Source organism: Rousettus aegyptiacus, unplaced genomic scaffold (genome assembly GCF_014176215.1).
Source record: "Rousettus aegyptiacus isolate mRouAeg1 unplaced genomic scaffold, mRouAeg1.p scaffold_m13_p_1, whole genome shotgun sequence".
Taxonomy (NCBI): Eukaryota; Metazoa; Chordata; class Mammalia; order Chiroptera; family Pteropodidae; genus Rousettus; species Rousettus aegyptiacus.
In genome coordinates this window covers 68,293,180-68,319,446 of record NW_023416284.1, presented here as the reverse complement: position 1 = coordinate 68,319,446, position 26,267 = coordinate 68,293,180, and the positions used below count along the sequence as shown (strand labels likewise).

Sequence of the window (26,267 nt, the reverse complement as noted above, 5' to 3'; positions counted from 1 at the left end):
TGTCTGCGGTGTAGGGTGTGTGGCAAGGCTTCTTTCTTCTTCATGACTGGATTTGGAATGGCCCGCTCTTTGGCCAAGTTGCATAAATTATACTGTTGCTTCTAGAGCACTAAGAGCTGCCTGGCAGGGAAATCTCCCCAGTTTCTGGAGTCTCTGAGGCAACGTTTCAGTTTATTGTTGTGGAGTGGCGGTGAGGCAAGCTCTGACACAGCTGCCTCAGGAATCAGCCTTGAGACCTCTGTGTGATTTTCCTAAGCCCTGAGAGAGGATTTAGAGCACCTGGTGGGGGGATGCAAGGCGCCACCCCTCTGCTTTGTCAGCCTCTCCTCCCACCCCCTGTGCTTCTGCGCACCACCCAGCTGCAGTGTTTTTTTGCCTTGAAACCATTTGGAGCGGCTGGAATGGAGGCCACCCAGAGCTTCTGTGAGCAGCTGTGGCTGCAAGTCTCCTATTGGCCAGAGCAGAGAAGGTTCTCACTTATCTACACTGAACCCGGGTGGCCATGATCCCTTAGGATAATGCAATTTCTCACCGGCGGGGGTGAGGGGTGGATGCTATTGTCCTCCTTTCCAGCTTTGTTGTTTGAAGTAGTTTTGTAAGGCTTCCGGCTTTTGCTGACTCACAGACATACACGTAAAAATCCTTCCCTCCCCCTTCCCTTCCTCCCTCCCTCCCTCATACCCATTTAATGGCTTTTGAAATGACTAAGAAGATAACTAATCTCCCTGCTAGGGGGTAACAGCTTAAACAGTAAGTACAAGGAGCTGTTCACACAGGTCCACAAGGTCTGAAAAACTTCAGCTGGTCTTCCTCTTTCACTGCTAACTCTATTTCCTATTCTGTTCCTGTCTCCCCCTCTTTAAACATTCTGGGCCGGGCCACAAGCCTCAGTGTGGCTTGCATATGATTACAGAGGTGTAATGCAGATTTGGAGGGACTTTGCAGATGAACAAGTTGAAGGATGCCATTTCTGTTTCCCCGATAGAAATGTGCCGTTTCTAATGAACATTTTATGATGATACTTCTTCACCTACCTCTCCCACTTGTGCTGAACTGTAATTAAAATGAATGAAGAACTTGATTCCTGGTGCGTGCACCTGGGCTCTTTGTTGAGTCTCTCTTAGTAGTTGACGGGTTTCTAAAGCAGAAAATCAAGCTTATTCACAATGAAAGCTTATAGTTTTAGAAACCACATGGATAGGAGTACTATAATTTTGCAAGATTTGGCAGGCATCAATGGACCCAATAGCCACATGGACCAAGACTGAAAATGTAGAAAGTCAGCTTTCCTTCTTAATTACTTTTAAGTCTCGGGGTCACAACAAGAGTTGCAATATTTCATTGTCATGATATTTTTTTCTTGTAATAATGTTCTTATGTGTTTTTTTTTAAGCATAAAATAGGACTTTCTGTTACTTGAGGAAAAATTGAAAGAGTGTTTAGGCAGCATTCCTTCCTGGTAGCATTATAAACTTCTTATAATTAGTAACATAAATGCATTGTGCACTTTGAAAATTCCAAATATGTTAGATCCCCAATTCTGTGTGGGTCTCTACTTGCCCAGCTAGATAAGTCATTTAACTGATAACATGTATACCTTTCTCAGTGATATTTTTGACTAATATCGTGATACAAAAATATTCTCTGTCCTCTATTTTATTATCAGTTCATGAAAATACTGCCAAAGGGCTAGAAAACAAAATTTTCTCATGTTTTACAACGCAGCTCCCCAGGGCCCTTTGACTTAATTTGTTCTTAATAATTTTCAAATGGTACTCTGTCCTTTAGCTCACCATCAGTTTCTCAACTGTTTTAAAACAAGGCTCAGCCTGCTACAGACGCTCTGCCAGTTTCTAGGCAGTGGAAGTTTCTGGAAAGTAGGTAAGTTTTCCTTGATGTTAGTTATAAGTTTTAGATGGTGTGTATGTGTGTGTGTGTGTGGTTTTTGTGTTTGACATAAACATATATAGCTCCTAGTACAAAAATCAGAAACCATTCAATTCCCTTCCTTAAGGCTTGTCTCCAGTGCATGTGCCTTGAGTGCAGACTATAATAAGTAGAGGCAGGCTGTGTCTGGAAATGCTGGACATCTCTGCTCCAGCTTGAGTGCTTGTTCCAGGCCTCAGGGGATAAAGACAGAGGGTTGTTTTCTAGCTCGCCCAGGAGCCCCTGAGCCTTTGCAGATTGATGTAACTGCCTTTATGTGCAGAATCTTGCCTGCAGCCTCCCACAGCTTAGAGGGAGAGAGGAGGGAGGAGTGAGAGGAGAGAGATAAATTATTCAGCCTCTGTTAAATGTCAGGCACTGTACTGGGTGCTTTGCATACATTTCACTGAATCTATACCACGATTTGACAAGGAAATGTTTTTTGAATGAGGCAGTATCCAGAGCTCAGATGTTAGAGCCAGACTGCCTGGGTTTGAATCATGATTTTGCCACCTTAAAAGCATGTGACTGCCCAGTAACTCAGTTTCCCCAACTGTAAAGTGGGGGATACTAAAAGAACCAACTTTGGTTGGTTGTTATTGGGATAAATGAATAAAGAATTGTTAGGTGCTTAGAAGAGTACTTGCCATACACTGTTATTTGAAAAATAAAGGAAGAGCTGAGTTAGGATTTGAACCTGCATCTGTTGTCCTAAAAAGGGTGTTCTTTTTTCACCTCACCACCCACCATACTCCTGTTCTTGTCTTCTTAGTTATGTTTGAGTAACCAAATCCTGAGTCTGTTCTTTTCTTTTCTCCTCTTTTTACCTGATCAGGATGGGTTTCTGGTCTGAGTAGCACTTCGATTTTCTCTCTTACTTGTCCTGGTAGTGACATCCTAGGGCCCATGACTCAGCTCTCAAATATTTAAGGCTCTTTATGTAGGCAGATGATGAAGAATCCTTTCTCCATAAGACCATGTGGTTGAACTAACCTTTTTAATGGCATTCTCAGTCTTTAAGGATGGATAAATGATCCTTCATTGTTTCTTTAAAAATTTTTTATTTTTCAGTTATAGTTGGATTACAATATTACATTTCAGGTATTTGTACAACATAGTGATTAGACATTACTTCTTACCTTAAGAAGTAATCACAGTAAGTCTAGTATTCATCCTTTGATGTATCTTACTGTTATTTTGTGGATTGGTTTTTGTCCTCCCTCAAAAATAGAAGCATCTTGTGAGCAGAATCTCTGTCATACCCTTCCCGTTTTACTCACTCCAAGCAGTTGACTCTGCGAGCACACAGGTAGCGGCTCGTGGTGTTTGGATTGAGAAATGAGAGCATCGCATTTAACGACTTTATTCAGTCTCTAAACGTAAAATGACATGGGACAGCTCTTTTCCCTCTTCATGGTGGCGGCATCAAGAGTTTATAGGCTGGATTTGGGGATCTTTGCTTCATATAGCAATTTCTGCTGAGATTTTCAGTTCTAAGCCTGTGTCCCTCTGCCTTAGGTCTCCGAATGTTGTGGAGTTGGCTTGAACCTGTGTGTCTCATGCCAACTTTCCTTCTTTACACTCTCTCTTAAGAAATGCTGCTAAATATGGGGAACATATTTACACAGTCCTTAGGTGTGCTGATGAGGAACATAACATTTGGTCTCCAGTAAGGAAAATATAGAAAGGGGTTTGATTACTCCTGCCTCAGCCCTACCCAGCTCACCTACACATGTCCAGTTTATTTTGGACAGGAGTTTTTAATAATATTAGAATTTTTTTTAAAACTGTAGTAGGGGTTCTCACTAAGGATGCAGGGTCCTTAAAGGCAAGACAACACTATTAATAGAATATGGATGTGTGTGGTTTATTTTTGTTTTCAAAATGGAAATGTTTCTTTGGGGGTTTTGGCATGCTCTTTGATATGTTGAAAGATGAGAAAACATCATTTGGGAAACTCAGCACTTATACCATATTAGGAAATTTACAGTGCCTCAGATTTCACATTTAATGTTTTAATTGCCTGGTTTGGTAAAAGGAGAATTTCAAGCTTCTCTCTTTCATTTAGTTACCACCACTCTTCCCCCTCTCCAGCTTTTACTTCCTGCCCCAGCCCCAGGATGGACTGAGTGTTTGCTCTGAAAAAATAGTTCATTACATGTCCTTTTGAACCAATGTTGACTTCTTACATACTGTGTGTGTGTGTGTGTGTGTGTGTGTGTGTGTGTGTGTGAGAGAGAGAGAGAGAGAGAGAGAGAGAGAGAGAGAGAGAGAGAGAGAGAGAGACACTGCACACATGGTTGTCTCCTGTGGTGCTTGAAAATATATCAGAAGTGCAACTAAAATTGAGTTGTATTTTTGAAAGTTTTAAGTTGTCTTTGAATAGAGGTGCTAATCTGAACTTTATGAAGAAATCAAAAAGTGCTATATCTTGGTATTTAAGAGATACACCTATACATTATAAAAGAGATAGGGAAGGAGAGTAGAGAAGAGAGGAAAGCTGAGAGTTAGGTTGTATATTCCATGGAGTTTAGGCTTTCCAGAAAAATCAAGGACCCTGCCACTTCCACAAGTTGACCTTTATTCTTCTTATAAAACCTTCTTAGGAGAAAATGGTGATGAAAGGACTTCTGAAAGTCTTTTCTTGTGGGCAACAAAATGTGGAGGGAGCAATTAGTCATACACAGTCACAAGTTTTAAAAGGAAAATTTGTTTTTATCTAGGAATTAAGGCTGTATCACTAGGCAGCTGGGAATGGAGATTATTTTCACTTTCCATAGACAGCTCTCTCTAAATATTATTTGCATTGAAAATGTTTTTTCACTTTTTAATATCCAAATATAATTTTGAATTATATAGTAATGCATGCTTATTGTAGAAAATTTGGAAAATATAGAAAGACCTGCAGTAGAAAGTAAAAATAAAAGTAGATAAGCAAAAGAGAATTTGGATATATTTCCTTTTAGTATTTATTTCTATGTGCTTATGTCTATGTGCATTTTTATGCAAGTGGAATCACACTGTATACATTTTGAATTCTTCCTGTAGCAGTAAAATCAAAATAATATTAAATGGCTGTATTGTAACTCTTGTGACTGTCTCACAATTTATTTCACAATTTCCTACAGATTTTCTTTTATACAAATTGTTTTGTTGGTAGTAGTGGTTTTATTGTGTTAGATTAAGCAATGCTGTAAAGAGCATCTTCGAGCATGAATGGTTTTTCCATTATCCTAATTATTTTATCAAATTAGTGTTTGTATGGGAACTACTGTATCTTTTTAAGCACCCTGTACATATTGGTAAATTGCTTCCCCAGAAAGTTGTACACTTCCAACACTACATTTCAGAATGTCCATTTAGATGCTCTTCAACCAATAGCGACCTCTTTTTTTTTTTTAAAAAAACAAACAAACTTCCCTAATCTAACAGCAAAAATAATGTTACTTTAATTTATATTTCTTCATGAATTACTTGTATTTTTGGAAATTTTATTCTTATGTTTTATTGGCTATTTGCTTATTGAGTTTTGTAAATTCTTTAAGCATTTTTCTATTTTTCTTTTGGGATTTTAATGTTTGTTGATCTGTGTGACTTCTGATATATTCATGATATTAATCCTGTTTGTCATTTGACTTACTTCCCTTTTGACAGACATTTAAATTTTAATTTTTGTCCGGTGGTAAATGCTTTGTAACATCATTTTTCTTTTCCTCTAGATTCTTTTCTTTCTTTTCTCTCTTGCTCTACTGAAATTCTCTTCATATTTTTTTCTTTCCTTTTCTATGTAGTTTCTCTTTCCATTTCTCTGGCCTGCTTTTCCAAATTCATGTCCCGCCACTATTCCAGCAAAGTCTTGCTTCAGCCAGCTTTCTCTACTGTTGCCACATGCCTTGCAAATTCCATTTCCATCTCAGTGCACGTTTCCACTACTTGACATACTATCGCAGGCCCCTCTTTCTGTTATCTCTTAAGACAGAGCACTTATGTCACCTCTTCCACAAAAACTCCGCTGAATGCTTCAGCATGCAGTGATCTGTCCTTATTTATGTCTACAGTGTTCATTTTGACGTTTCATACACTAATTTAAGTCTTTAGTTATATCGTATGCCGTGTGTGTTTTGTTAGCCTGTGTATACCACCAGGCCTTGCAAGCAATGATGCTGTCATTTTATGCTCTGCATACCCCCTTACCACCTGTGTACCCCAAGCACACACCTACGACAGTTTCCCCTTGCATGAGAGAACTGAGTACTCAGCAAAATGCTGTTGATTGATCACTCTGGTGGTTCTTTTTCCATCTGGTTTCCATTTCCTTTTGCTTTTCCACTTCTTATTATTGGTTTTCTTCTTCAGGATAAAGAATCACTTGGTCTATTTATTTGGGAAACAGTATTCCATACTTTCCCCTGTACCTTCTTTATAATATGACATATTCAACTGCCACACAGAATCTTGAAGTTCATAAATTGATTAGCTAGCTAATTTTCTTATATCCTTGTATATTTTTGTTTTCTTGCAGACAATGCTATTTTCTAACTCTTAGCACACTTACCTCTCACTTTCTCTGCCAATGCCCATGTTTTGTAGTCCAGACTTTGCTCTTCTGATGTGTGAGGTCCTCCCCACATTTTTGAAAGGGGACTGGGCATACATGTGTAAAATATTTAGAGGATAGTGAAATATGTGCCCTTAGTGTCCCAGGAGATTAGGAGGAGAGAGAAGGATATAAGTTAGTTTACTAAATAAGGGCATTATAGATGTGATTGATTATGGAGATCAAAGTATTGATAAAATTTACATGGGGCTCGCAGAAAGAGAGGGTATTTAATAGTTGGAATGAGAATAAACAAAGGTCCAAGAACTGTTAGTAGTAGTAGTAGTATTTGGTGGAAATGAACATGATATATAAGTGGGAAATTGAGGATAATAAGGATGTCGAGGCCCAAAACGGGCAAAAGAGGAACATAATTATCTTTCAGAAAGAAATAATTATCTTTCAGTCTATGTTATAGGTGGAAGCCTGCTGTAAATTTCTATAGCTGCTTGCTAGATCTGTTATTGGTTTTCTTCTCCAGATTCTGGGCTGCTGATGTCCTCGTAGTAATTATGCTTCGCAGAGCACTTTCCCTTTCTTTTATGTAGCCTCCTCCTGGAAATGACATTCTATACAGACTTACTAAAATTTTCATGAAGAATTTCCCAAACACTGTTTCTTTGATGCTTATAATAATAATCTTGGCTGGGTGTCGTTACACCAATTGAAAAATAGGAATCTGAGATTCACTAAGATTGAGTAACTCTCTTAAAGCCACAAAAGCATTAAGCAGCAGAACTGAACTTTGAGGCTTGGGCCCAGATGCAGTCGGTGCTCTTTGTGATTAATCATGCCATGCCTGCCATTTAGGCCTCTCTTCATTCACGTGTTCATTCACTCATTCGGTAGTTTTTGGTAACTCTTGATAGATACTCTCCTATGTACTGGGCCCAAGTTAAGGCAGAGATGAACAAGGCACACTTTTTGTTCTCTCTTCAAGTTGCAAGGAAACGTAGACACAAAGCTGACTTGGGCGACAAGGCTGTGATGGGGAAGCCTGGGTGCTACGGCTACAGCTGTTTCAGAGACTAAGGCTTCCTGGAAGACGTGACATTGGGACTGAGATACTGGGAAAGGGTTAAGTGTTCTTTGCAGGAGTAATATAAAGGGCCAAAGGTGAGAGACGGTAATGGTAAATTTGGAGAATTAAGAACAGTTGAATTTGCCTAGAATGTTGAGTGTAAATGGCAGAAGATGAAGCTAAAGAAGAAAGCAGAAGCCAGATCATGTGGCTTTGATAGCCATAGTTAGAGATTTGAAATACTCAGAGCACAGTGAGAAATCATTGTAAAGGTTTGGAGCCTGAGTAATGCAGTCAGGTGTGCGGTGTAGACATTCCTCTGATGCAATGGGAAGGATGATCTGCTGATGTAGAGTCATTAGCAGAGGTAACATTAAATGATTTTTCTTCAGTCTCTGGAGTAATCTCAAGAAATCAGAAGGCTTCTCCTAGAGCAAAGCTAAGTTTGCTATCTTACATGATTTGAGTCTAAATACACAAGTCTTATTCCAGTTCTTAACATCCGTGAGTCTCCAGTTAGGAAAATAGCTTAAAAATCCATAATGTCAACATAGACCTTGTGTTCAGACTACCTTTTTCCAGCTAGATAATCAAGGCTAAATTTGATTTCATTAAAATTGTATACTTTTTTTTATTTTTATCTCCAAATCATAAAAAAGAAGCTATTTTTAACTTTTTTTCCTTAACGTTTCCAGTAATGTTAAAGTATATCTATAGCAAATGTAATTAAAAAAAAAAACTTTAAAGCATAAAATGTAGCTCAGGAGCTTTTCACTGTGGACTGAATTCCCCGATAAGACCACATTGCAGAGTACAGCAAAGAAGCTTGGCGAAAATGTGAGTGTGCTTCTATCAGACAGTCAGGCAGGGGTCAGGTTGGTCAGTGCCGCCGGACCTTTTGACTAATAGGCCTGCTTTTCTTTCTGTGTAAATAAAACACTTTTCTCTTGAAGTCCTTTCTGCATTTTTCTCATAAACGACTCCCTTTCGAGAATATTTCTTTAATTTGTCCTTCCCTTTCTCCCCAGAAGAGAGATGATACATAATTTCAAGGAGCTGGTGGGATGGAACCAAGAGCAGAGGGTGGGGGAGGGGACAATGAGGACCTTAGTCCCTACTGTCATTGGAGAACTCTGAATTTGCTGAGCCCCTTTTCAGCGTCTCTCCGGTAGCCTCAGTGTTTCTGTTACTTTGGTAGAGAGAGTATGCATGGAAACTCCCATTCCACACACCTGATTCACACATCATGCTTGGCTAAGTCCAGACAGAGGTCACAGACTGGCATTTGCCCTTTGTTTTCCCTTCTTGTGTTTGCCAGGCACTTAAAAATGGATACAGAGAGATAAAAGAGTGGGCAGTGTCTTGTGTGAGGAAACTGTGTCAGGGTAGAAGCTTGGGGATTTCAGAAAATAATACCTGCGAAGAGAAGAGCAAAGCAAATGGAAAAGCCTGTGTGCGACTTAATGCTTCTCATGGAAGCAAAGGCTTTGATCCTGTGATGTGTCTGAAGGTGATTTTCTGGATTTCTGGGTGAGATAGGAAATAAGTGAACAGATTCAGGAAGCTCTTGCTCCTTAGTGGGTTTTCTGTCCTGTTTCCACCAAATTGTCCAATAATCTAAGCTCTGTGGTGAACATCTTAGGACTGTAACCCGGCTTTAGGCAAACCATCAATTACAGCTGTGAAATAAGAATCAAGTTCTCTGATGATGCTTCTTATACCTTTGCTTGGCTTTCATATAAAGTGTAATATTTTAGAAACCACAAGTAATTTTGTGGAAATTATTATTCATGAAGAATCAGTACACTGGAGTATATTTCTGTTTTCCCTCTGATTTTTTTTTTTATTTTCCTTTCACATGACTTAGGACACTGTAGAAGAGCAGATAATTAACCTTCTACCCCATCCAGAATTTCTCTTTCATAGGTTGACTCATTTTCTTTTGATTTCTGTTTATGAGGCTGAGTTTTAGAAATTAAAAAAAAAATAAAAAAAGACTTTCATATGGACATGGTAATCAGTTCTCCTAAAACATTAGCTTTCATACCTGATGTGCAGTGTGGTTAGGTATCACTCATGTCTTGGCAATTGAATGACTAGCCAGTGCCTGCTCCACCTTATCCCAACTTACTCTTCTGTCTTCTCTAAGTTGTTACTGTTTCTCCTGTTAGATGGTCTCATTTTACAAAGGGTGCCCTCTCCATCAGTGGTCAGGAGCTGCAGTTTGGAGTTAACCACACCTGAGTGAAAAATCTCATCTCCCTTGTGTTCTTGGACAAATGATTTTATTAATTCAGGTTCCTCATCTGTGAAATGGTCTTAAGGATATAAGGTTGCTGCCAAAATATTGTAATTTTTGAAGTACTTTGCACAGTGCTTGCTACATAATATCTATTATTATTGGTAGACCATTTTAGAAATAACATAGCATCTGAAAGAAGATTCTTGCTGTCAGTATTGCTAATTTTTGTTGTTAATGACCTTGGTATAGGTGAAGGTAGACACTAGCTAAGAATATGAAAGGTAGATTAGAATAAATAGTTAATTCTTATCAAAAATAACACTCTCCCTCTCTTTCATTTTTGTGTGTATACCTGGCCTTTTTTTTTTTTAATCTTCCTGCAAGGTCAAACAGCAAAATGAAAAGGTGCACTTATTGGAATACAGAATGCCGTCACAAACTGGTTTAGAGAACAGTGACGGGCCATCAACCTTTCAAGGCAGTCATGTGTGGACAGGTGTGAATTCTTATTGGGATAATCCAAGGGCCATTCTCATCTTCCTGACCCCTCTGGCTTCTCACCTCCTCACCTTTTTTCTCTTGTCACATTTTCTTTTACTTTTAATTATGGTAAAATATACATACCATAAAATATTTCATTTTAACCATTTTTTAAGTGTACAATTCAGTGGCATTAAGTACTTCCGCGTTGTTGTGCAACCGTCTCCACTATCCATTTCCAGAACTTTTTCACTCTTCCCAAACTAAAACTCTCTACCTATTAAACAGTAACTCCCAACCCTCCTTCCTGCCAGCTCCTGGCAATCACCATTCTACTTTCAGTCTCTATGAATTGGACTGTGACAGTTATTTTGTATTAGTAAGATCATGCAGTATTTGCCCTTTTGTGACTGGCTTCTTTCACTTAGCATAGTGTCTCAAGGTTCATTCATGTTGTAGCATGTGTCAGAATTTCATTCCTTTTTAAGGCTAAATAATATTCCATTGTATGTATAGATACCACATTTAGTTTATCCATTCATCTGTTGATGGACATTTGAGTTGTTTCCACCTTTGGTTATTGTGAATAATGGCGCTATAAATGTTGGTGTGCAAATATCTGTTTTGTTGTGGTTGTTTCTTTTGTATTATCATAAAAAGCACAACATAAAATTTACCATCCTAACCATTTTTGAGTGTACAGTTTAGTAATGTTAAGCATATTCACATTGTCGTGCAGCACATCTCCAGGAGTTTACATTTAGCAACACAGAAGCGCTATACCCCTTGAACATCAACTCTGCGTTCTCTTTTGCCCTAGCATTGCCTTTCTACTTTCTGTCTGTGGGTTTGACTGCTCTGGGGATTGTACAGTATTTGTCCCTTTGTGACCGGCTTATTTTACTTGACATAATGTCCTCCAGATTCATCCCTTTCGTTGTATACGGCAGGTTTTCCTTTTTTAAGGCCGAACAGTTTTCCATTCTACCACATTTTTTTTACCCATTCATTTGCCAGTGGACATTGGGGTGTTGTGCATAATGCTGCAGTGAACATGGGTGTACAGATATCTTTTGAGGAAGTAGAACTACTGGATCGTATTATAGTTCTATTTTTAATTTTTTTGCAAAACCTTCGTACTGTTTGCCATAGCTGCTTCATCATTTTATATTCCCACCAGCAGTGCACAATGAGGCTTCCAATTTCTCCATATCCTCACCAACATTTGTTATTTTTCTATTTTTATTTTTCGATAGTGGCAATGCTGATGTTTATGAGGTGATACCTCATAGTGATTTTTATTTCTAATGCATTTTCTTAAAGCAGTTTTATATATTAAAAGCAAAACAGATGGACTGAGATAATTGTTACATTTGGGATGAGGAGAAGCCTGGAAATCTGAGGGGGTTCTCAGATTAGTTTTCTTTTCTTTTCTTTTTTTTTTTTTTAATCCCCTGTGACAGTTCCTCACAGTATGCGTGCTTGCTCTTCTGCTCTGCTGTCTCTACCGTAGGACCAAAGGTTGAATTTGGCCTCAGTGGTGTGGTGTGTCCTGGCCGACAGTCTGTCGCCCTCTCATGCTTTTGGAGTCCTGGGTGATTAGTAAGCATTTTCTCACAGCAGATGACTCAGAATGAAATGTAGCTCCAGATACTAAGTTATTTCAAAAAACAACGATGCCTCACTTTTTTTTTTTTTTAACTATTTCTGTTGACTAGTTTTGTGTGGGTTTAGAAATAATAATGCTGACCTTAGGTTAACATTATTTCATTCATTCATTCAGAGGCATTAATGGAATACCCAGAACAATGCTGTCCACTATAAATACAGTGCAAGCCATATAGTTGATGTCACATATTTTCTAATAGCCATGAAATTAATCTTAACAATACATTTTGTTTAACCCGATATCTCCAAAATGTTGTTGTTTCAATATGTAATGAATATAAAAACCTAAGATAGTCTGTTTTTCATACTAAGTGTTTATAATCTACTGTTCATTTAAAAACTTACAGCACTTCACAATTTGGATGGGCCACATTTCAAGTGCTCAAGAGCCACATGTGTCTGGTGGGGCTACCTTATTTAGGTAGCGCAGAGCTAGCATATTTAGCCAGGCACATAGCAAGTCCAGAAAAGGTCTGCTCTCAGCTCTGCCTCGTGAGTAAGACATACCAGGAAAGCACTTGTGATGGCGTTGAGGGTTCAGGGAGGAGATGTGCGGTATTACAGAAGCCCAGAATGGGGGCTCGCTGCCTCCAACGTGGGTCATTCTGCCACCGCTAGACCTCATTCCTTTGAACTAGTCCCCTGTTGGGAGAGCGCTGAGCTGGACTTTGGCCTGGGCCCCAGTCCATCAGACGTTAACTTTTAGCCACATGTGTTAAGAAGAACCGCTGGCAAGTTTACATTTAATTACAGACTCTGCCCTGACCCTGGGTCTGTGAGCAGGATTTCGGCATCACAGCCTCACTGCTCTGCAGCCTGCCTTTCATTCCCACCAGCAGAATTGCTCACCCATCTTCCAGGCAGGGCTGGCCAGGTATACTACCTCAGTCCTTCAAGTTGTAGTCCCTAAGAGAAGGTTAAAAGTGTGGTGCTGAGAGAATGAAAGGAGAAAAATGTTGATTGTTTTCTTTGTCCAGACACACTTCTACTCACCTCTGGAAAATGACAGCAAGAGCTCCCGTTTTTAACAGAGAGGTCATTGTCCTCGGATGGGCTTCCCTGAATCCATCTTGTCACCACACTGACCATCCTCCATGCCCAGCTTCCCAGGCAGTTACAGAGGTTCCTAGTGTGGATGGCAGTTAGGCTCCTGCAGTGAGGCAAGCCTGTGCATCTCCCGAGGCTCCTTGCATGGGGAAGGGTGGCCAAGACGTGTTTACAGAGAGCCAGCCAGGAAGCACAAGGAGCGAGGAGGTGCTGTTTCTTTTAATCCTCCCACCTCCTTTTGGCTTTCTCTTCTGGCATTGCCTAGGGCCCAAAAAAGGATGGGAATTTGGCAAGTGGAAGTATATCATTCTATTTACTTACCCCTTCCGTCTCGTCTCCCTCCTAAGGAAGCCAAGCTGGACTTCCCCTCCCCACCCCCCCCGCCCCCCACCCACCCTGGTCACTTCACGCTCAGAGACTTGAAATTCCTTTCCTACTGCCGATGTGGAAGAGAGTTGGAAATATGTCCCTTTCCGGGAGGTGAGTGATATGGCAGAAGGACAGGGTCAGATGAGGTCGAGGGACAGGAGCCAGAGTCTTACCAAACTCTTGCAGGCAGCGCAGGCAGTGGTGGAGAAGGGAAGCTCTTGGAGCTCCCCGCTGTCTGGACTCTTCCATTGATAGGTGGAGTCAAGGGACATAGGGGGCATTTAAGGGAGGCAGGGCTGAGTCTGGCCCTTCCGAAGACCCTATTGGTGTATGCTGACATGTTAAAAGATAGAACCATTAGTATTGCCAGCCTAGTCCAAGGCTCTACTTTTGACACCACCTAATCTTTTTTAATCATATTTTAAACTTTACACTATTAACATGTATTTCTTTGGGAATTATATATGCCTCCCACCCTTAGGAATCAGATCCACGGTGAAAAGATCACAAGAATCTAAATAATTACTGGAATTAACAAAAAGGCCAAAATAAAATATTTCTTCTCCCAGGAAAATAAAATAGATGAAAGCAAAAACACTTGCTCTTCTCATTAGTTGATACTCACAAATCTCCTAAAACTCAAATTTGGCTTTATAATGTACTTTTTGAGACAGTGTTTTTACTAATAAGAAGTGTTAAATTAAGGAGTTCACCCTAGGAAATCAAAACCGATTAAGACAATGGAAAAGGTCTCACAATTTGAATGGCACATATGTATACTTATTTTTGTACTAGAATAATGGAAGAGGATCATTGTTACTGCTGTGGCCTATAATCATAATATTCATTTTGGTACCAAAAATATTTTGTATTTTTCTTAGCTTTTACTAGACGGATCGAGCAATTGTTTGAGCCCCGTCAGCAGGTCATTGGACCAGACCGGAAGCTAGCTGGAGTTAGAGCACAGGCTGGTCAGGCACAAGTGAGAGCCAGCACAGCAAGACTGTGGGCTCCGAGTTTGAATTCTAGTTCTACTAATTAGCCCCGTGTGAGTTACTCAGTGTCTCTGAACCTCACTTATTTCCTGTAAAATTTTAATTTAAAATTTATATTTATGAAGTTTACCCATGTAAAGATGGTTCTATTTTAAGCACGTACTCCATAGTACCTGACAAATTTTAAATTATGAGGAAATAGTAATTGTTATTTTTAATACTTTAGCTGAAAATACCGAATTTAACTGATAATAGACAGCTGCCTTTGTTTATTTCTGCCAGTAGCAAAGCAGTACATTGTTTGGTTAACACTTGGCCTCTTTGAAAAATTATTTAAATATATATACTTTTTCTTTGCAGCATTGCAGGTGGTGTGCGTGTGTGTGTGTGTGTGTGTGTGTGTGTGTGTAAGGCCAATAATTACTCCTTGCAGATGAAGTTGACCAAACAGTCTTTCCCATGGCAACTGAAAAAATAAAATAAAATTTAGAAAATTGAAGGTGCCGTCACTGGACTGGGAGGAGTGTGGAAATCGTGAAGTTTTTTGTGGTTTTTGTCTTCTTCTGTTGAAGGTGTTAGGTGAAGATACAGAGGTCCTACTGAGTAACTGAACAGGATGCTGTTGCTTGCTTTGAAGTGAGTAAACTGGTCAAAAGTATAAGTGAGAGGGGAAGTGGAGGTTTAATAAAGGAGGGTCATTAATAATTTTCCATGGTTTTAGCAGTTTAAAAGTTGGAAGTTTAAATAAAGTTGTTGGCTATGGGGTAAACATCCCAGAGACGTTCAGACGTGGTTAAAGTTCCGTCTCTCAGTCTTTAATCTGAAAATAGAAAGCTAAGGCTTGTGAATAACATAGCAAAGGGATTCCTTTATAATTTTAACAGCAAATGCTAATTACCACATGTTCATGGTGGCATAGGATTCAGAAAGTGACACCATTCTTCTCAGATCTCAGTTGTCTGAAGATTGTTTTTCTTGGGAGGAGAAAGAATATTACTGTTTTGGATTACTAATCCTGTTTTCAAAAAGATTGATGTTAATTTCTCCAATGGTAATGTTTTAGGTGGAACCCAAAACATTAGTTTTCAATGAACAGGTGATGTCTTTCCCCAGCATCTGTAAAATGATCTTGAACCCATACTCTCTGTCTCCCTTGTGTGAAAGTTAAGGCTTCATTTATTTGGACGATAGGATTTACTTTGCATTGGAGATTTGGCCTTCTGGAGTCTAGAACAGGACTGAAAAAAACTATTAGCTTCCTGTCGCACCCACGTATGTTAAATTAAGCCCATATTTTACTTCTAAAAATCAGATTACTTTCCCATCCAAAGATGCCAGGTAATATAAAGCCATTTCTAATAGTAATAATTTTGAGGTAAAAGAACATGGAGAATTGAAATATATAAACTAAAGCCTGACATTTAAAAAAGTCTTCTACTTCTCAATTATTTTAATGTAAGCAGAAGATAGAAGAGTGGGAGGGAAGGTATTATCTTCACTGAGTTCCCATAGTGGGGCACTGGGACTCAGGAACTCTGGGTAGAAGCTACACTCATGCAGTTACCTAGTGAGCCCTGGGAAATTTTTGTAGCTTCTCTGAGTTTTCCTTTCCTTATTTATCAAATGGAGATACAGTATTTTTGTGTGTATACATGTGTGTGGTGGTTCGATTAGATGAGATGTGATTGCTAGTTTGTAACCTGTTAGACACTATATCTCTTTGTCTCACCTGATAGAGGTTCACACAACCAGTAGCCTGAGTAATTATTTTATATCATTCATCTTAAATTATCAAGAGTGGACCATAAACCAACAATCTTCATTATCTGACCTTCATCAACTATCATTGCCCAGGCCTAAGAGTTGCTACCGGTAAGACAAAAATCAATTAAAGATTCATATTCATATCCAGATACTTTTTGCTCACTCTTTCCCATCCATGATGGCCAATTGGAGATATTAACCTAGTTCTAACCTGGGAAAATAAGTTAAATTTTCTTTATCCTTTTTGGCAATCCCGTATCACGAATTTTGATCTTCATAAGTTGTAGGAGCTGGTAATTTCTTTCTTCCCAATAGCGGCCTCTTTTATATGGCTAATCTAAGGAACCAACTTTGGAACTCTGGAGGGAAAAGTGGTGCATTGGCAGTTTCTCTTAGCCTGAGAGCTCAGGGCTTTTGTAATATCTGTGCTCCAAGTTTCTGTTCTGCCTGGAACTTAGGTAAAGAAAATCTATCTCTACCTTCCATCATTCTTGCCTTATTCTAGTATAACAAGAGTAACTCTTTTCTAATCGTGTTACCTCACTTTTATTTTTGCCTTCTCTTCCTTGAACAGTGGGATGGGCATCTTGTTGCTCCCTCAACCTGTTTTGATTTAAAATAGTGGAGGGCTGCCTTCCAGCTGTGTGCTTTGTTGGTGCCATGCATGTGGCATCTCCCTGCAGGCTCCACACGCCACTGCAACAGCCAGTGCCCTCAGCTCTCCTTGGGCTTATCCCTGGCCTACCCTGAGCACATACTCTGTGACACCAGGACCCTTGATGAATTCTGAAAACAAGTTATTAATATCCCACTGTGAGAAAGAAATGAATTGGTGGTCTGATTAAAAATGGTAGACATAGTATAAACATTCATTCCAGTGATGTAATAAGAAATAGGAGTCAAAATTAGGGACCTAGTATTAGCTTTGCCACTGACAAGAATTGTAAAGATAGTAGAATAACTTGGTTTTTATGGACCTCATATCCAAATATGAAGTTATTTTATATTTCAATTTATGAAATAAGATTTTAGACTGAATTATTAAAATTTAACTCAGCATTATGATTCTCTTTGTAGGTCCAGGACTTTATGCCCAGTACTTCTGATTATAGTTTAGTTGTCTTTATTAAGGATTACAGTGCTTGCAATTTATATGACCTAAAGAATATAACATGTTATTCAAGATCGGTCTTTTCGATTAACATGTTCAATACACAAAGCACACTGGAGATAAAATACAGTTTTTCATGACTGACCAGTCTGCCCCACTGGGGAGACTGGCCAAGGACAGTTATCTCATAAAAGCAATGGAAGAAACTGAGGTGTAAAGAAGTCGTGGTGTCATACCTTTTATTGGGTCTTTGGGAAGGGGACTATATTTTAAAACTCTGAAAAGCTGATTTCAGGACCAGAGATTCCTTTTGGAATCACTTGTTTTGGAAACTTTAAAAATGGAATCATTAGATCAGAATTTACTTAGGTGTTCTTTGAAGATGGGGGAATTTTAACTGCCTTTCTAAAGTCTGAGTGTCAACTTTAGCCTGTGTTCAGATGCTTCTCTTTAACTTAAATCTCTGTTGATAGTTTATGGATTCTTTTCAGAAGAAAGTTAGAAAAATTATCTAGGTGCTTATGAAATCCAACAAAACTACAGTTCGAAGATAGAAATGTTCCTTGAGAAAGCTTTATATCTGTTCCTGAGAAAGATGTATGAACAATGAACCAGACTGTTCTTGTTTTAAAATAAACATATTTGTAGACTTGTAGTTGGCTCCTGATGAACCATTCATGGAGACATTTAAGACATGAGCTTTGCATTGGTATTGAACCAACTGAATAAAAGCTGTTTATAACCTTGTTATACCTTTCCAACATAAACACTATCTCTCACATAAATCATTTTTTATATTAGTTTATATATAACATGTGGGCGGTTTTTCTTTTACTTTTTGTCTGATCTAGATTGCTAGCTAGGCATACATACCCCCCGACAGTGGTGTTCTGGGTTATCTTTTTACATTCCCAATTGGCATAAGCCAGAGTTATTTATTTCACACTTGTCAAGGGATAGCACTTATTACTATATCCTAACCAGGGCTCATAGTCAATGAATATTTTTTAAAAGCAGTTTCAATTTTCTGTGTATACAAGTATACCCTTTAAATGAATGCTTGTATTGAGCAATTCATTTATATCTTATCCTTACCTGTCATGATTGTCCTCCACTTGAAATAGTTTGTTTCTGTAGAGGATCTCGGGAAGCTTGGTTGTCCACGAATATTTTGTGTTGACTGTATCTAAGAGGATAGGGAATGCTATATATTTTTTTCAAGAAGATTAAAATTATATATTGGAATGTTTATTTTATTCATCTTTAAAGATGAATAGGCTTTATTTTTTAATGGAACTCTAGGTTTACAGTAAAATTGAGAGGAAAGTACAAAGATTTCTCATATACCCCTTGCCACCACGTAGGCACAGACTCCTTTGTTAGGGGCATTTCCCTTCAGAGTGATACATCTGTTATAATTAACGAACCTATATTGACACATTGTTACCAACCAAAGTTTATAGTTTACAGTGTAGTTCATTTTAGGCGATGCACCATGCACGTTATACAGGTTTAGACAAATGTATGATGATATGTATCCATCATTATGAAATAGGAAATATTTTCACTGCTCTGTAAGTTCCCTGTGCTCCACCTGTTCATCCCTCCTCATCTTCCCAGGCCCAGGCAACTACTAATCATTTTACTTTGTCCATAATTTTGCCTTTTCCTGAATGTCATAAGAGTTTTTAGCCTTTTCACATTGGCTATTTCACTTAGTAATATTCATTTACATTTCCTTCATGTCTTTTCATGGCTAGATAGTTCATTTCATTTCAGCCCTGAACAGTAGTAGTCCATTGTCTGGACATACCACATTTTTTTATCCATTTTTCTACTAAGGGACATCTTAGTTACTTACATGTTTTGACAATTATGAATAAAGCTGCTAAAACTATCCCTGTGCAGTTTTTTGTGTGCACATAACTTTTCATCCTGTTTGGGTAGAAACCAAGGAGCACAACTGTTATGTGGTAAGAGAAGGTTTAAGTTTTATAAGAAACTGGTAAACTGTCTTCCAAAGTGGCTGTACTAGTTGGTATGTTCACTGGCGATAATTAAAAGTTTCTGTGACTCCATGGCCTCATCAGCATTTGATAGTGTCAGTGTTCTATATTTTGGTCACTCTAAATGGGTGAGGAGTGGTATCTTGTTATTTTAATTTCCCTGATGACGCGATGAGAAGCATTTTTTCACATGCTTATTTGCTAATTGTATATCTTCTTTGATGAGTTGTCTGTTAATGTATTTGGCTTATTTTTAATTGGATTTTTTCTTGTTAACGTTTAAAGATTCTTTGTATATTTTGGATATACAAGTTCTCTATCAATATATCTTTTGCAAATATTTTCTCCCTATCATCTGTCTTCTCATTTTTTTGACTGTATCTTTTGCAGAGCAGAAATTTTAAATATTAATGAAGTCCAGCTTTTAATTATTTTTTTTCCATAGACTGTGCCTTTGGTATTATATACAAAAAGTTATTGCCAAACCAAGTTCATTTATATTTTCTTCTACATTATCTTCCAGGGGTTTTTTAGTTTTGTGCTTTACATTTAGGTCCGTGATCTATTTTGAGATATTTTTTTGTGAAGAACATGAGATATGTCTCTGGATTTTTTTGTATGTGGACTTGCAGTTGTTCCAGCACCATTTGTTGACAAGGCTGTCCATGCTTTATTGTATTGCCCTGCCTCTTTTTTGGAGATCAGTTGAACATATTTATGTGGTCTTTTTCTGGTATGTGTTTTCTGTTCCCTTGATGTATTTGTTTATTACTTCGCTGAGACTACACCGTCTTGATTAATGTAGCTTTCTAATAAGTCTTGACGTCGAGTAGTGTTATTCCTCCAACTTTGCTCTTCTCCTTTAATATTTTTAGCTATTCTTGGACTTTCACAATATTGGAAAGTGTTTATTTTTTTTGAAGGGAATGTCTGGATAGAGAAGATAATCATGATAAATACAAGTTACTTAGAAAATTTGGAAGGTTGGAAAGAGTGTCTTGTTGACCAGTCTTTCCTTGAACTGTGTATCTACACCTGTTAATTAAAGAGATTAACATCTGACCAGGAAGTTTTGTTAGAGAAGGTTTCAGGTATTTTCTTAAAATTTATCTGAGTGTAACAGATAATATTTCTGTTGCTTCCAACATGTCATTTTCCTAATAAACAATTTCAGTGGCTCTTTACACTTACCGAATAAAAAGCCAACACTGAAGACCACTAGTAGTTGACTTCAATTTGTCTTTCCAGTTGTGACCTCCACAACACTCCTTTGTGAACGTGTATTCTTAGAGGAGCCATAGTGTGGGAATGGGGGAGATGCTGGATTTAGAAAATTCTGGGTTCAAATCCCCATGCTGTATTTATTAGCTTTGTGAACTTCATCAAATCATATCATTCCCCTGAATCTTAGTCTTCTAAAGGATAAAATAAATAAATGGATATGTTGACTTGTTTTCATCTGTGATACTATGTAAATAAGTATCATGTAGGGTCAAAAATTTAGATTCATTGCCTGAACAACTTGTTAAAGCTCGTTTAGATTTGTAGAATTGTAGTATATAAACACAGGATATTTGGAATTTAAGAAATACTTATTTTTCTTGTTCTCTGTTTAGGTGGTAAATTCTTTTTTCCTATTATCTAATATCAAAACACTTTGGCCACAAGCAGAGATCATTTTAATAATAGATTTGGGGCACAAATAAACTATTTACAAGTTGATACATTAAAAAGGCTATACACAAATCTTTTTGACATTTATAGTCAATCTTAAATTTTATATGTTGCTCAGTTATGAAGAGGAGAGAGAACATAAAATCTGATTTTTATTGGATTACTCGTATGCTCAGTATTACATTTTTTGGTCTTATCTAATCCTGCAGAAATATCTAGGAGGATCTATAATTCACTGTTCTCAAATACTGCTCACCATCTGCTTTCTAAGTGAAAATGAGCATCATATTACACCTTTACTGTCCTTTATCTGCTAAATCCAAACTCAGGGGAAAGAGGTCACTATTCTTTTTACAACTAACTTGATACTAACATTGCATATTCCATCATATACCTTCTTTGTACAGTTTCGTGGTAACCATTTACCTTTTCTTGGACCCTTTATATACAAACTCACTGCCCTGTCCCCCACCCCACCCCCCACCCCACCACACATGCACACACGTACTTTTTGCAACACATATTCTTGGCTCAAGGAAATAGGGAACTCATTCATCAGGAATGTTTGATTAGGCTGTTCAGAAACAAAATGTTTTTTGCTTTCTTTCGTATTTTTTTTTTCTTTCAAACCCTACTCAGTGTGGAAGGGAGAGAATGTAACAGGATTTTCTTGCAAAACTGATGTGAATCACAGCCAGTTCACAAATTTAGATAGAAATTGGGAGGAATAAAAATATTAAGATTCGTGGCTCTGTATATTAGATGCTTCATATACATTATTTAAGTTTTATCAAAGGCATTAGCAATGGTAAAGATGATTGTAACAGTGACTAATTTTATTGGACAGATTAGGAAGCTGGCTCACAGAACCAAGCAACCTGACCCAAAATATATTGCTAGCAAGTATCATAGTGTTAACTTGTTTATTTTATTGTATGTGACAAAAAAAGAGGCATTTTGTGCAATCATATAGGTTGTAGTAAAACCAATAATACAATTGTATTTTCTTTCAAAATCTTCAATGATTTTATGCTCTATTGGAATATAATATTTTAGAATCAGATTTTTATACTACTGTCTATGTTACATGCTTAGAATGGCAGCGATTTTATGGCAGAGATTTGCTCAGGAGGGGCATTTTCTCATCATCTGGAATGTATTACTGAAATAATCATTTAAAAGAGAGAAGTATATGAATGTGGCCATATAGCAATAACTCTATCATTAAATGCTTAATGTCAGCCACGTATGTGTCTGTTTATCTTTGTTAACTTTTTTTACTGCATACAAATGCTATTGTGGGGTTGGTACCATTAATTTTCTATTCACAGGTGAAGAAGCTGAGGGCACAAAATGGGATTTGTAACTTGCCAAAGTCCCAAGGCTATCGTGGGTCCAAGTCCTCTGACTTCACTGCTTCTCTGTAGTGCTACTTCTTAGCCTGAGGAGTTAGTGATAGTGGCTCCCTGAAAACCTTGACTTGGCTTCAGTTCACTTAGAAAATAGTTTTGTGTGTGTGTATTTCCAAGCCTATCATATTTTTTCATCAAGTATAAAGAGTGCCCACTTTTTAGAATAGTAGTTTCAGGATGTAACTCCAGGCATAGAGTGTAAGAGAGGATTAAGTCATTTGGAAGGGTTAGGAAAAGCTCTTTGAACATCCTCTCAAAAAATCAGAGTTTCAGCAGGGCATTGGGTCTCAGGGTTTGCAGAGAATGGGAAATTTTGTGTCTTTCCAAATAGGTGTCACTGGTCATCTTGGTCTTCAGCCTGAACCACTCAATGTTGGAAAAACAGATCTTGGGAAAGATAAAAGAGAACTAACCAAAATACCACAAAGTTTTCAAAGGGCTGGAATTTCATAGCTATAATTTATAGTTCCACTGTCCTTGTGATAATTTACATCTGATTGTTTATCTTTTTCTGTTTGGAAATATATTTTCTTTTATATTTAAAAATATTCCGTCTTTAGAATCCTTTTAAGTGTCATGATTGGAGGGCAAAAATATGCAAACTAGGTTTTTTTCATTCTAGCCTTTTTTGGTCTTTTTTAGTCTTTAGGGTACTCTAAATGCTTTCTCGTTCATGGCAAACTGCCTCGGTGTATGTTTATTGAACACTTACTGTCTGCCAGACCCTCTACCAGACTCTAGGGATAAAAATGCGGTGCTGAATCTGTCCTCAGGGCATTTGGATTCTCATCGGAGGAACTGTCCTGTACTCAACTAGTCACAATGCAGTTGAAGACATGCTACATTAGCACAAAGGAGGAAGGAAATAATGCCTCTTGTGGTTATCAGCAGCCCTGTAAGCTAAATCTATGATAGCAGAGCTGAGTAGGCAAAGGTAGGCCGAGTGGGCACAAGAGACTAAAGTGCCCAAAAGCCTGGAGCTTTTGGAAGGACCTGGATAATTTTCATCATCTCACAGCTAGAAAAATTAACATTGCCGCCTGCTTAGTTTACCTGTGATGGAAATGCCACCAACACTCAGGGCTCAGGGATCTCCCTGGCCAGTCTTCATTTATTACTGGCTAAAATTGGGCTGCTGCTGCTGCTGCTTTTATTTTCTAAATTTTTTTGGTTAACTTGATAGAGGTGAATTAGATATAGATGTTTTTCACATCAGGCGCTAATCATACTGAGGAAGTAGGGGAAAAAACTAAGCTACCTACTGTGACACAATGGAATGTAAGGTTTTTCTGCCATTTGTTTCTATGTCATTTTCATGTTTGTTTTTCTCAGGAAATTCTATTTTTCTGCTATCCTTTTTATAATATATATCTTTGATCCCTACCTCTGTGTCCATATTACTGCCTCTCAGCTTTTTGAGAGCCATCCTGGACAAGCATGACCTGTCTGTGGGAAGACTTCCTCTGTTTAATACCTTTAATTTGCTAATTTGGCATTTTATATTGGGATAGTCAAATATTCATGTTTAAATAACTTAAAATTCCTGGGAAAATCATAAATCTGCCTGACATGATGTTAAATAGTTTGTGCCTATAAGAAACTTTGCAGATGGCTAAGATAAGTATGAAGGGTGTTTTATATGTTTTGACTTACTGTCTCTTCAGTTACATTATATAAAATTCAACAGACTTCTCCATGATCATTAAGAAAATGAATGACTTTCCCGTCTTAAACACAAATACCGCAAACTATAGGAGAATTGTAATTGACAGGCATCTACTAATAGTTAACTTATATTCTCCAAGAAGACTCACAAAAATGTGGTGTCTACCATATTTATTCAGAAAAACATATTCTTAGAGAATTTTCTCTGACACTGGTTACTGTAGTTTAGCAACTTAATTCTACCTGTTAACTTTGCTTATTCAACTAGCTGGGTGTCTCAGATATAAATGAATAAGATAAAAGAGCACAGTGCCAAAACTTTATAATAACGTGATGTCAAAAATAAATATGTGCGTGCACATGCACACACACACACACACACACACACACACACACACACACACAGCTGAATACATTTTTCATGATGTTCTGATTCAGGGAAGCTAGAAGATGATTTGGAGGTATTACGATTAACTTTGTATTTACTCCAGAAAATTTTACTTGAGGAGAAATGACATTCTTAGCATGCAATAGAAACCCGCATTTTGTTATATAATTTATTTTGTAATTTAAATATAATTCAGTAAATCTTAATTACAAAGGTAGTGAATTTAGTTTCAAGAGAAAAAAATTAGTGCATGAATGAACAACTGTTTTACAAAATGAACTGTTGACTTGTGGATATGGTGTGATTTTGTGAGCTTTTTCTCTCCTTTTCTCCTGTGTACCTCTAGCCCCATCCATACATCCTTTCCTAACATCCTTGGTCAGAGGAAAGCACTTTGAGGAAAGAAATCTTCAGGAGTTTTAACATAGTTCATTTTAGGATGAGAGTTCTACTCATCAGAACATCATTGGCTGATTTAGTAATTTCTGGAATTCTGCCCAGACTTGAAAATACTTTCAGTGCCCTTTGCTGAATACTGCTGTTTTCTGCATGTTTTCCTTCTGGGATTAAACTGTACAGGATTTTTTAAAAATACATTCCAGTGGCAGAAGTATATTGGCTAGTGAAGATTTCTTTAATCGACCTGGTTATGGTAGAAATGATTCATTCAGTCCTCCTGCTTCTAATTTTTCTCCTTTTTCAAACCAGAGATTAATAACCTGCTGTTATCTCCATCACACTGTTGAGAGATTCTGTCAACAGTAGTTTAAAAAAGCAGCTTTGGGGTTAGATCTGGGAAGTGGCTAAGGTCGTAACAAAACTAAATTCATGGTTTTTTTTTTTCAGTTACACGCAGACAAATTAATAAATTGTTACCAAATTCACAATCTGTATTCTCTATATGAGAGGGAACTTTTATCCCTTTTCAAAGTCTGTTGAAATAAAATTCCCTCTGGACTGTTTTCTCCTACCCTGAGAACACATGCTTTCCCCAATCCGTTTTCTCTCCTCTCAGTACCTTGTATATGGTGAGCATTCAGTAGTCAGTGAATGAATTCCTTTGTCATTGTGTCTGTATTGTGTCGAATGGAAGTCCACATCTGAACAATAGCTTAGCTGGTGGATGCTCTGCACTGGAGAGGCCCGGGCTCAACTTCAAAAGTGATTTCCCCATCCTGACAGGGCAGGACATGCTTCCCTTGGGCTGGGAAGGCACAGCTCCATCCTCATTAAAGACTGCACCTCCCTTAAGCTTTTTCTCTTCCTGGGAGCTGTTGAGTCCAAGTGTGACTGCCAAAAGGAATCCAAGAAAGCCAAAGAGCCTGGGCATGTCAGGTCTTCCTGTAGCTGCCACACACACTTAAAATCCCAAGGAAATGAGTGAGGATCAGTGGGAAATGGGAGAGCCAACCAGGTGAGCAACCACATCAGTCTGAAGACTGAAGCAACAGGATAGGATCCTTGGCAGTTCTGTTTATTTGGCAAGATTGGGATATGACCTGAGTTTACACTAAATTACCTCACAGCAAATTATTTTTTACCAAGCACAGTAAATGCTAGGATGACTCTGCCGAGCTCTTGAGCTGAGGACAGATGACTACATCAAAGAATATTAATTAGTCTCTAGGTGTGATTGTGGAGAGTTTCTCTCTTCCTTCAGGAAAGGGTTAAATCCCAGCTTCCTTCCCCATCAGGTGGGGTTCTTTTGTTCAAAGCCAATACAGGAGCTTTAACTTAGTCTACTGGTTTTGGTATGTATGGGTGGGTGTGTGTCTGCAAGAGGTGGCCAAGGCTGTTTTTCCTCTCTATACATGTAAATCTCAGTTTTTTTGCTGTCTTTGGGTTCATATGTTTTAGAGCTACCTTCTAGGTGAATTTAATTAGTCTATTGCATTTTTTTTT

General features: G+C 38.1%; 1 long non-coding RNA gene across 10 annotated transcripts in view; it reads left to right on the top strand.

Moving 5' to 3' along the window:
- Positions 1–26,267, top strand: part of LOC107519984 — a 364,500-nt gene that overhangs the window by 265,263 nt on the left and 72,970 nt on the right. Inside the window, exon 6 of one of the 10 annotated variants that reach the window (XR_004955666.1) lies at positions 1,789–1,881. The exons of the other annotated variants lie outside the window; for them this stretch is intronic. This is a non-coding gene — a long non-coding RNA (uncharacterized LOC107519984). The remainder of the gene's footprint in view (positions 1–1,788; positions 1,882–26,267) is intronic. 10 annotated transcript variants of the gene reach the window in all.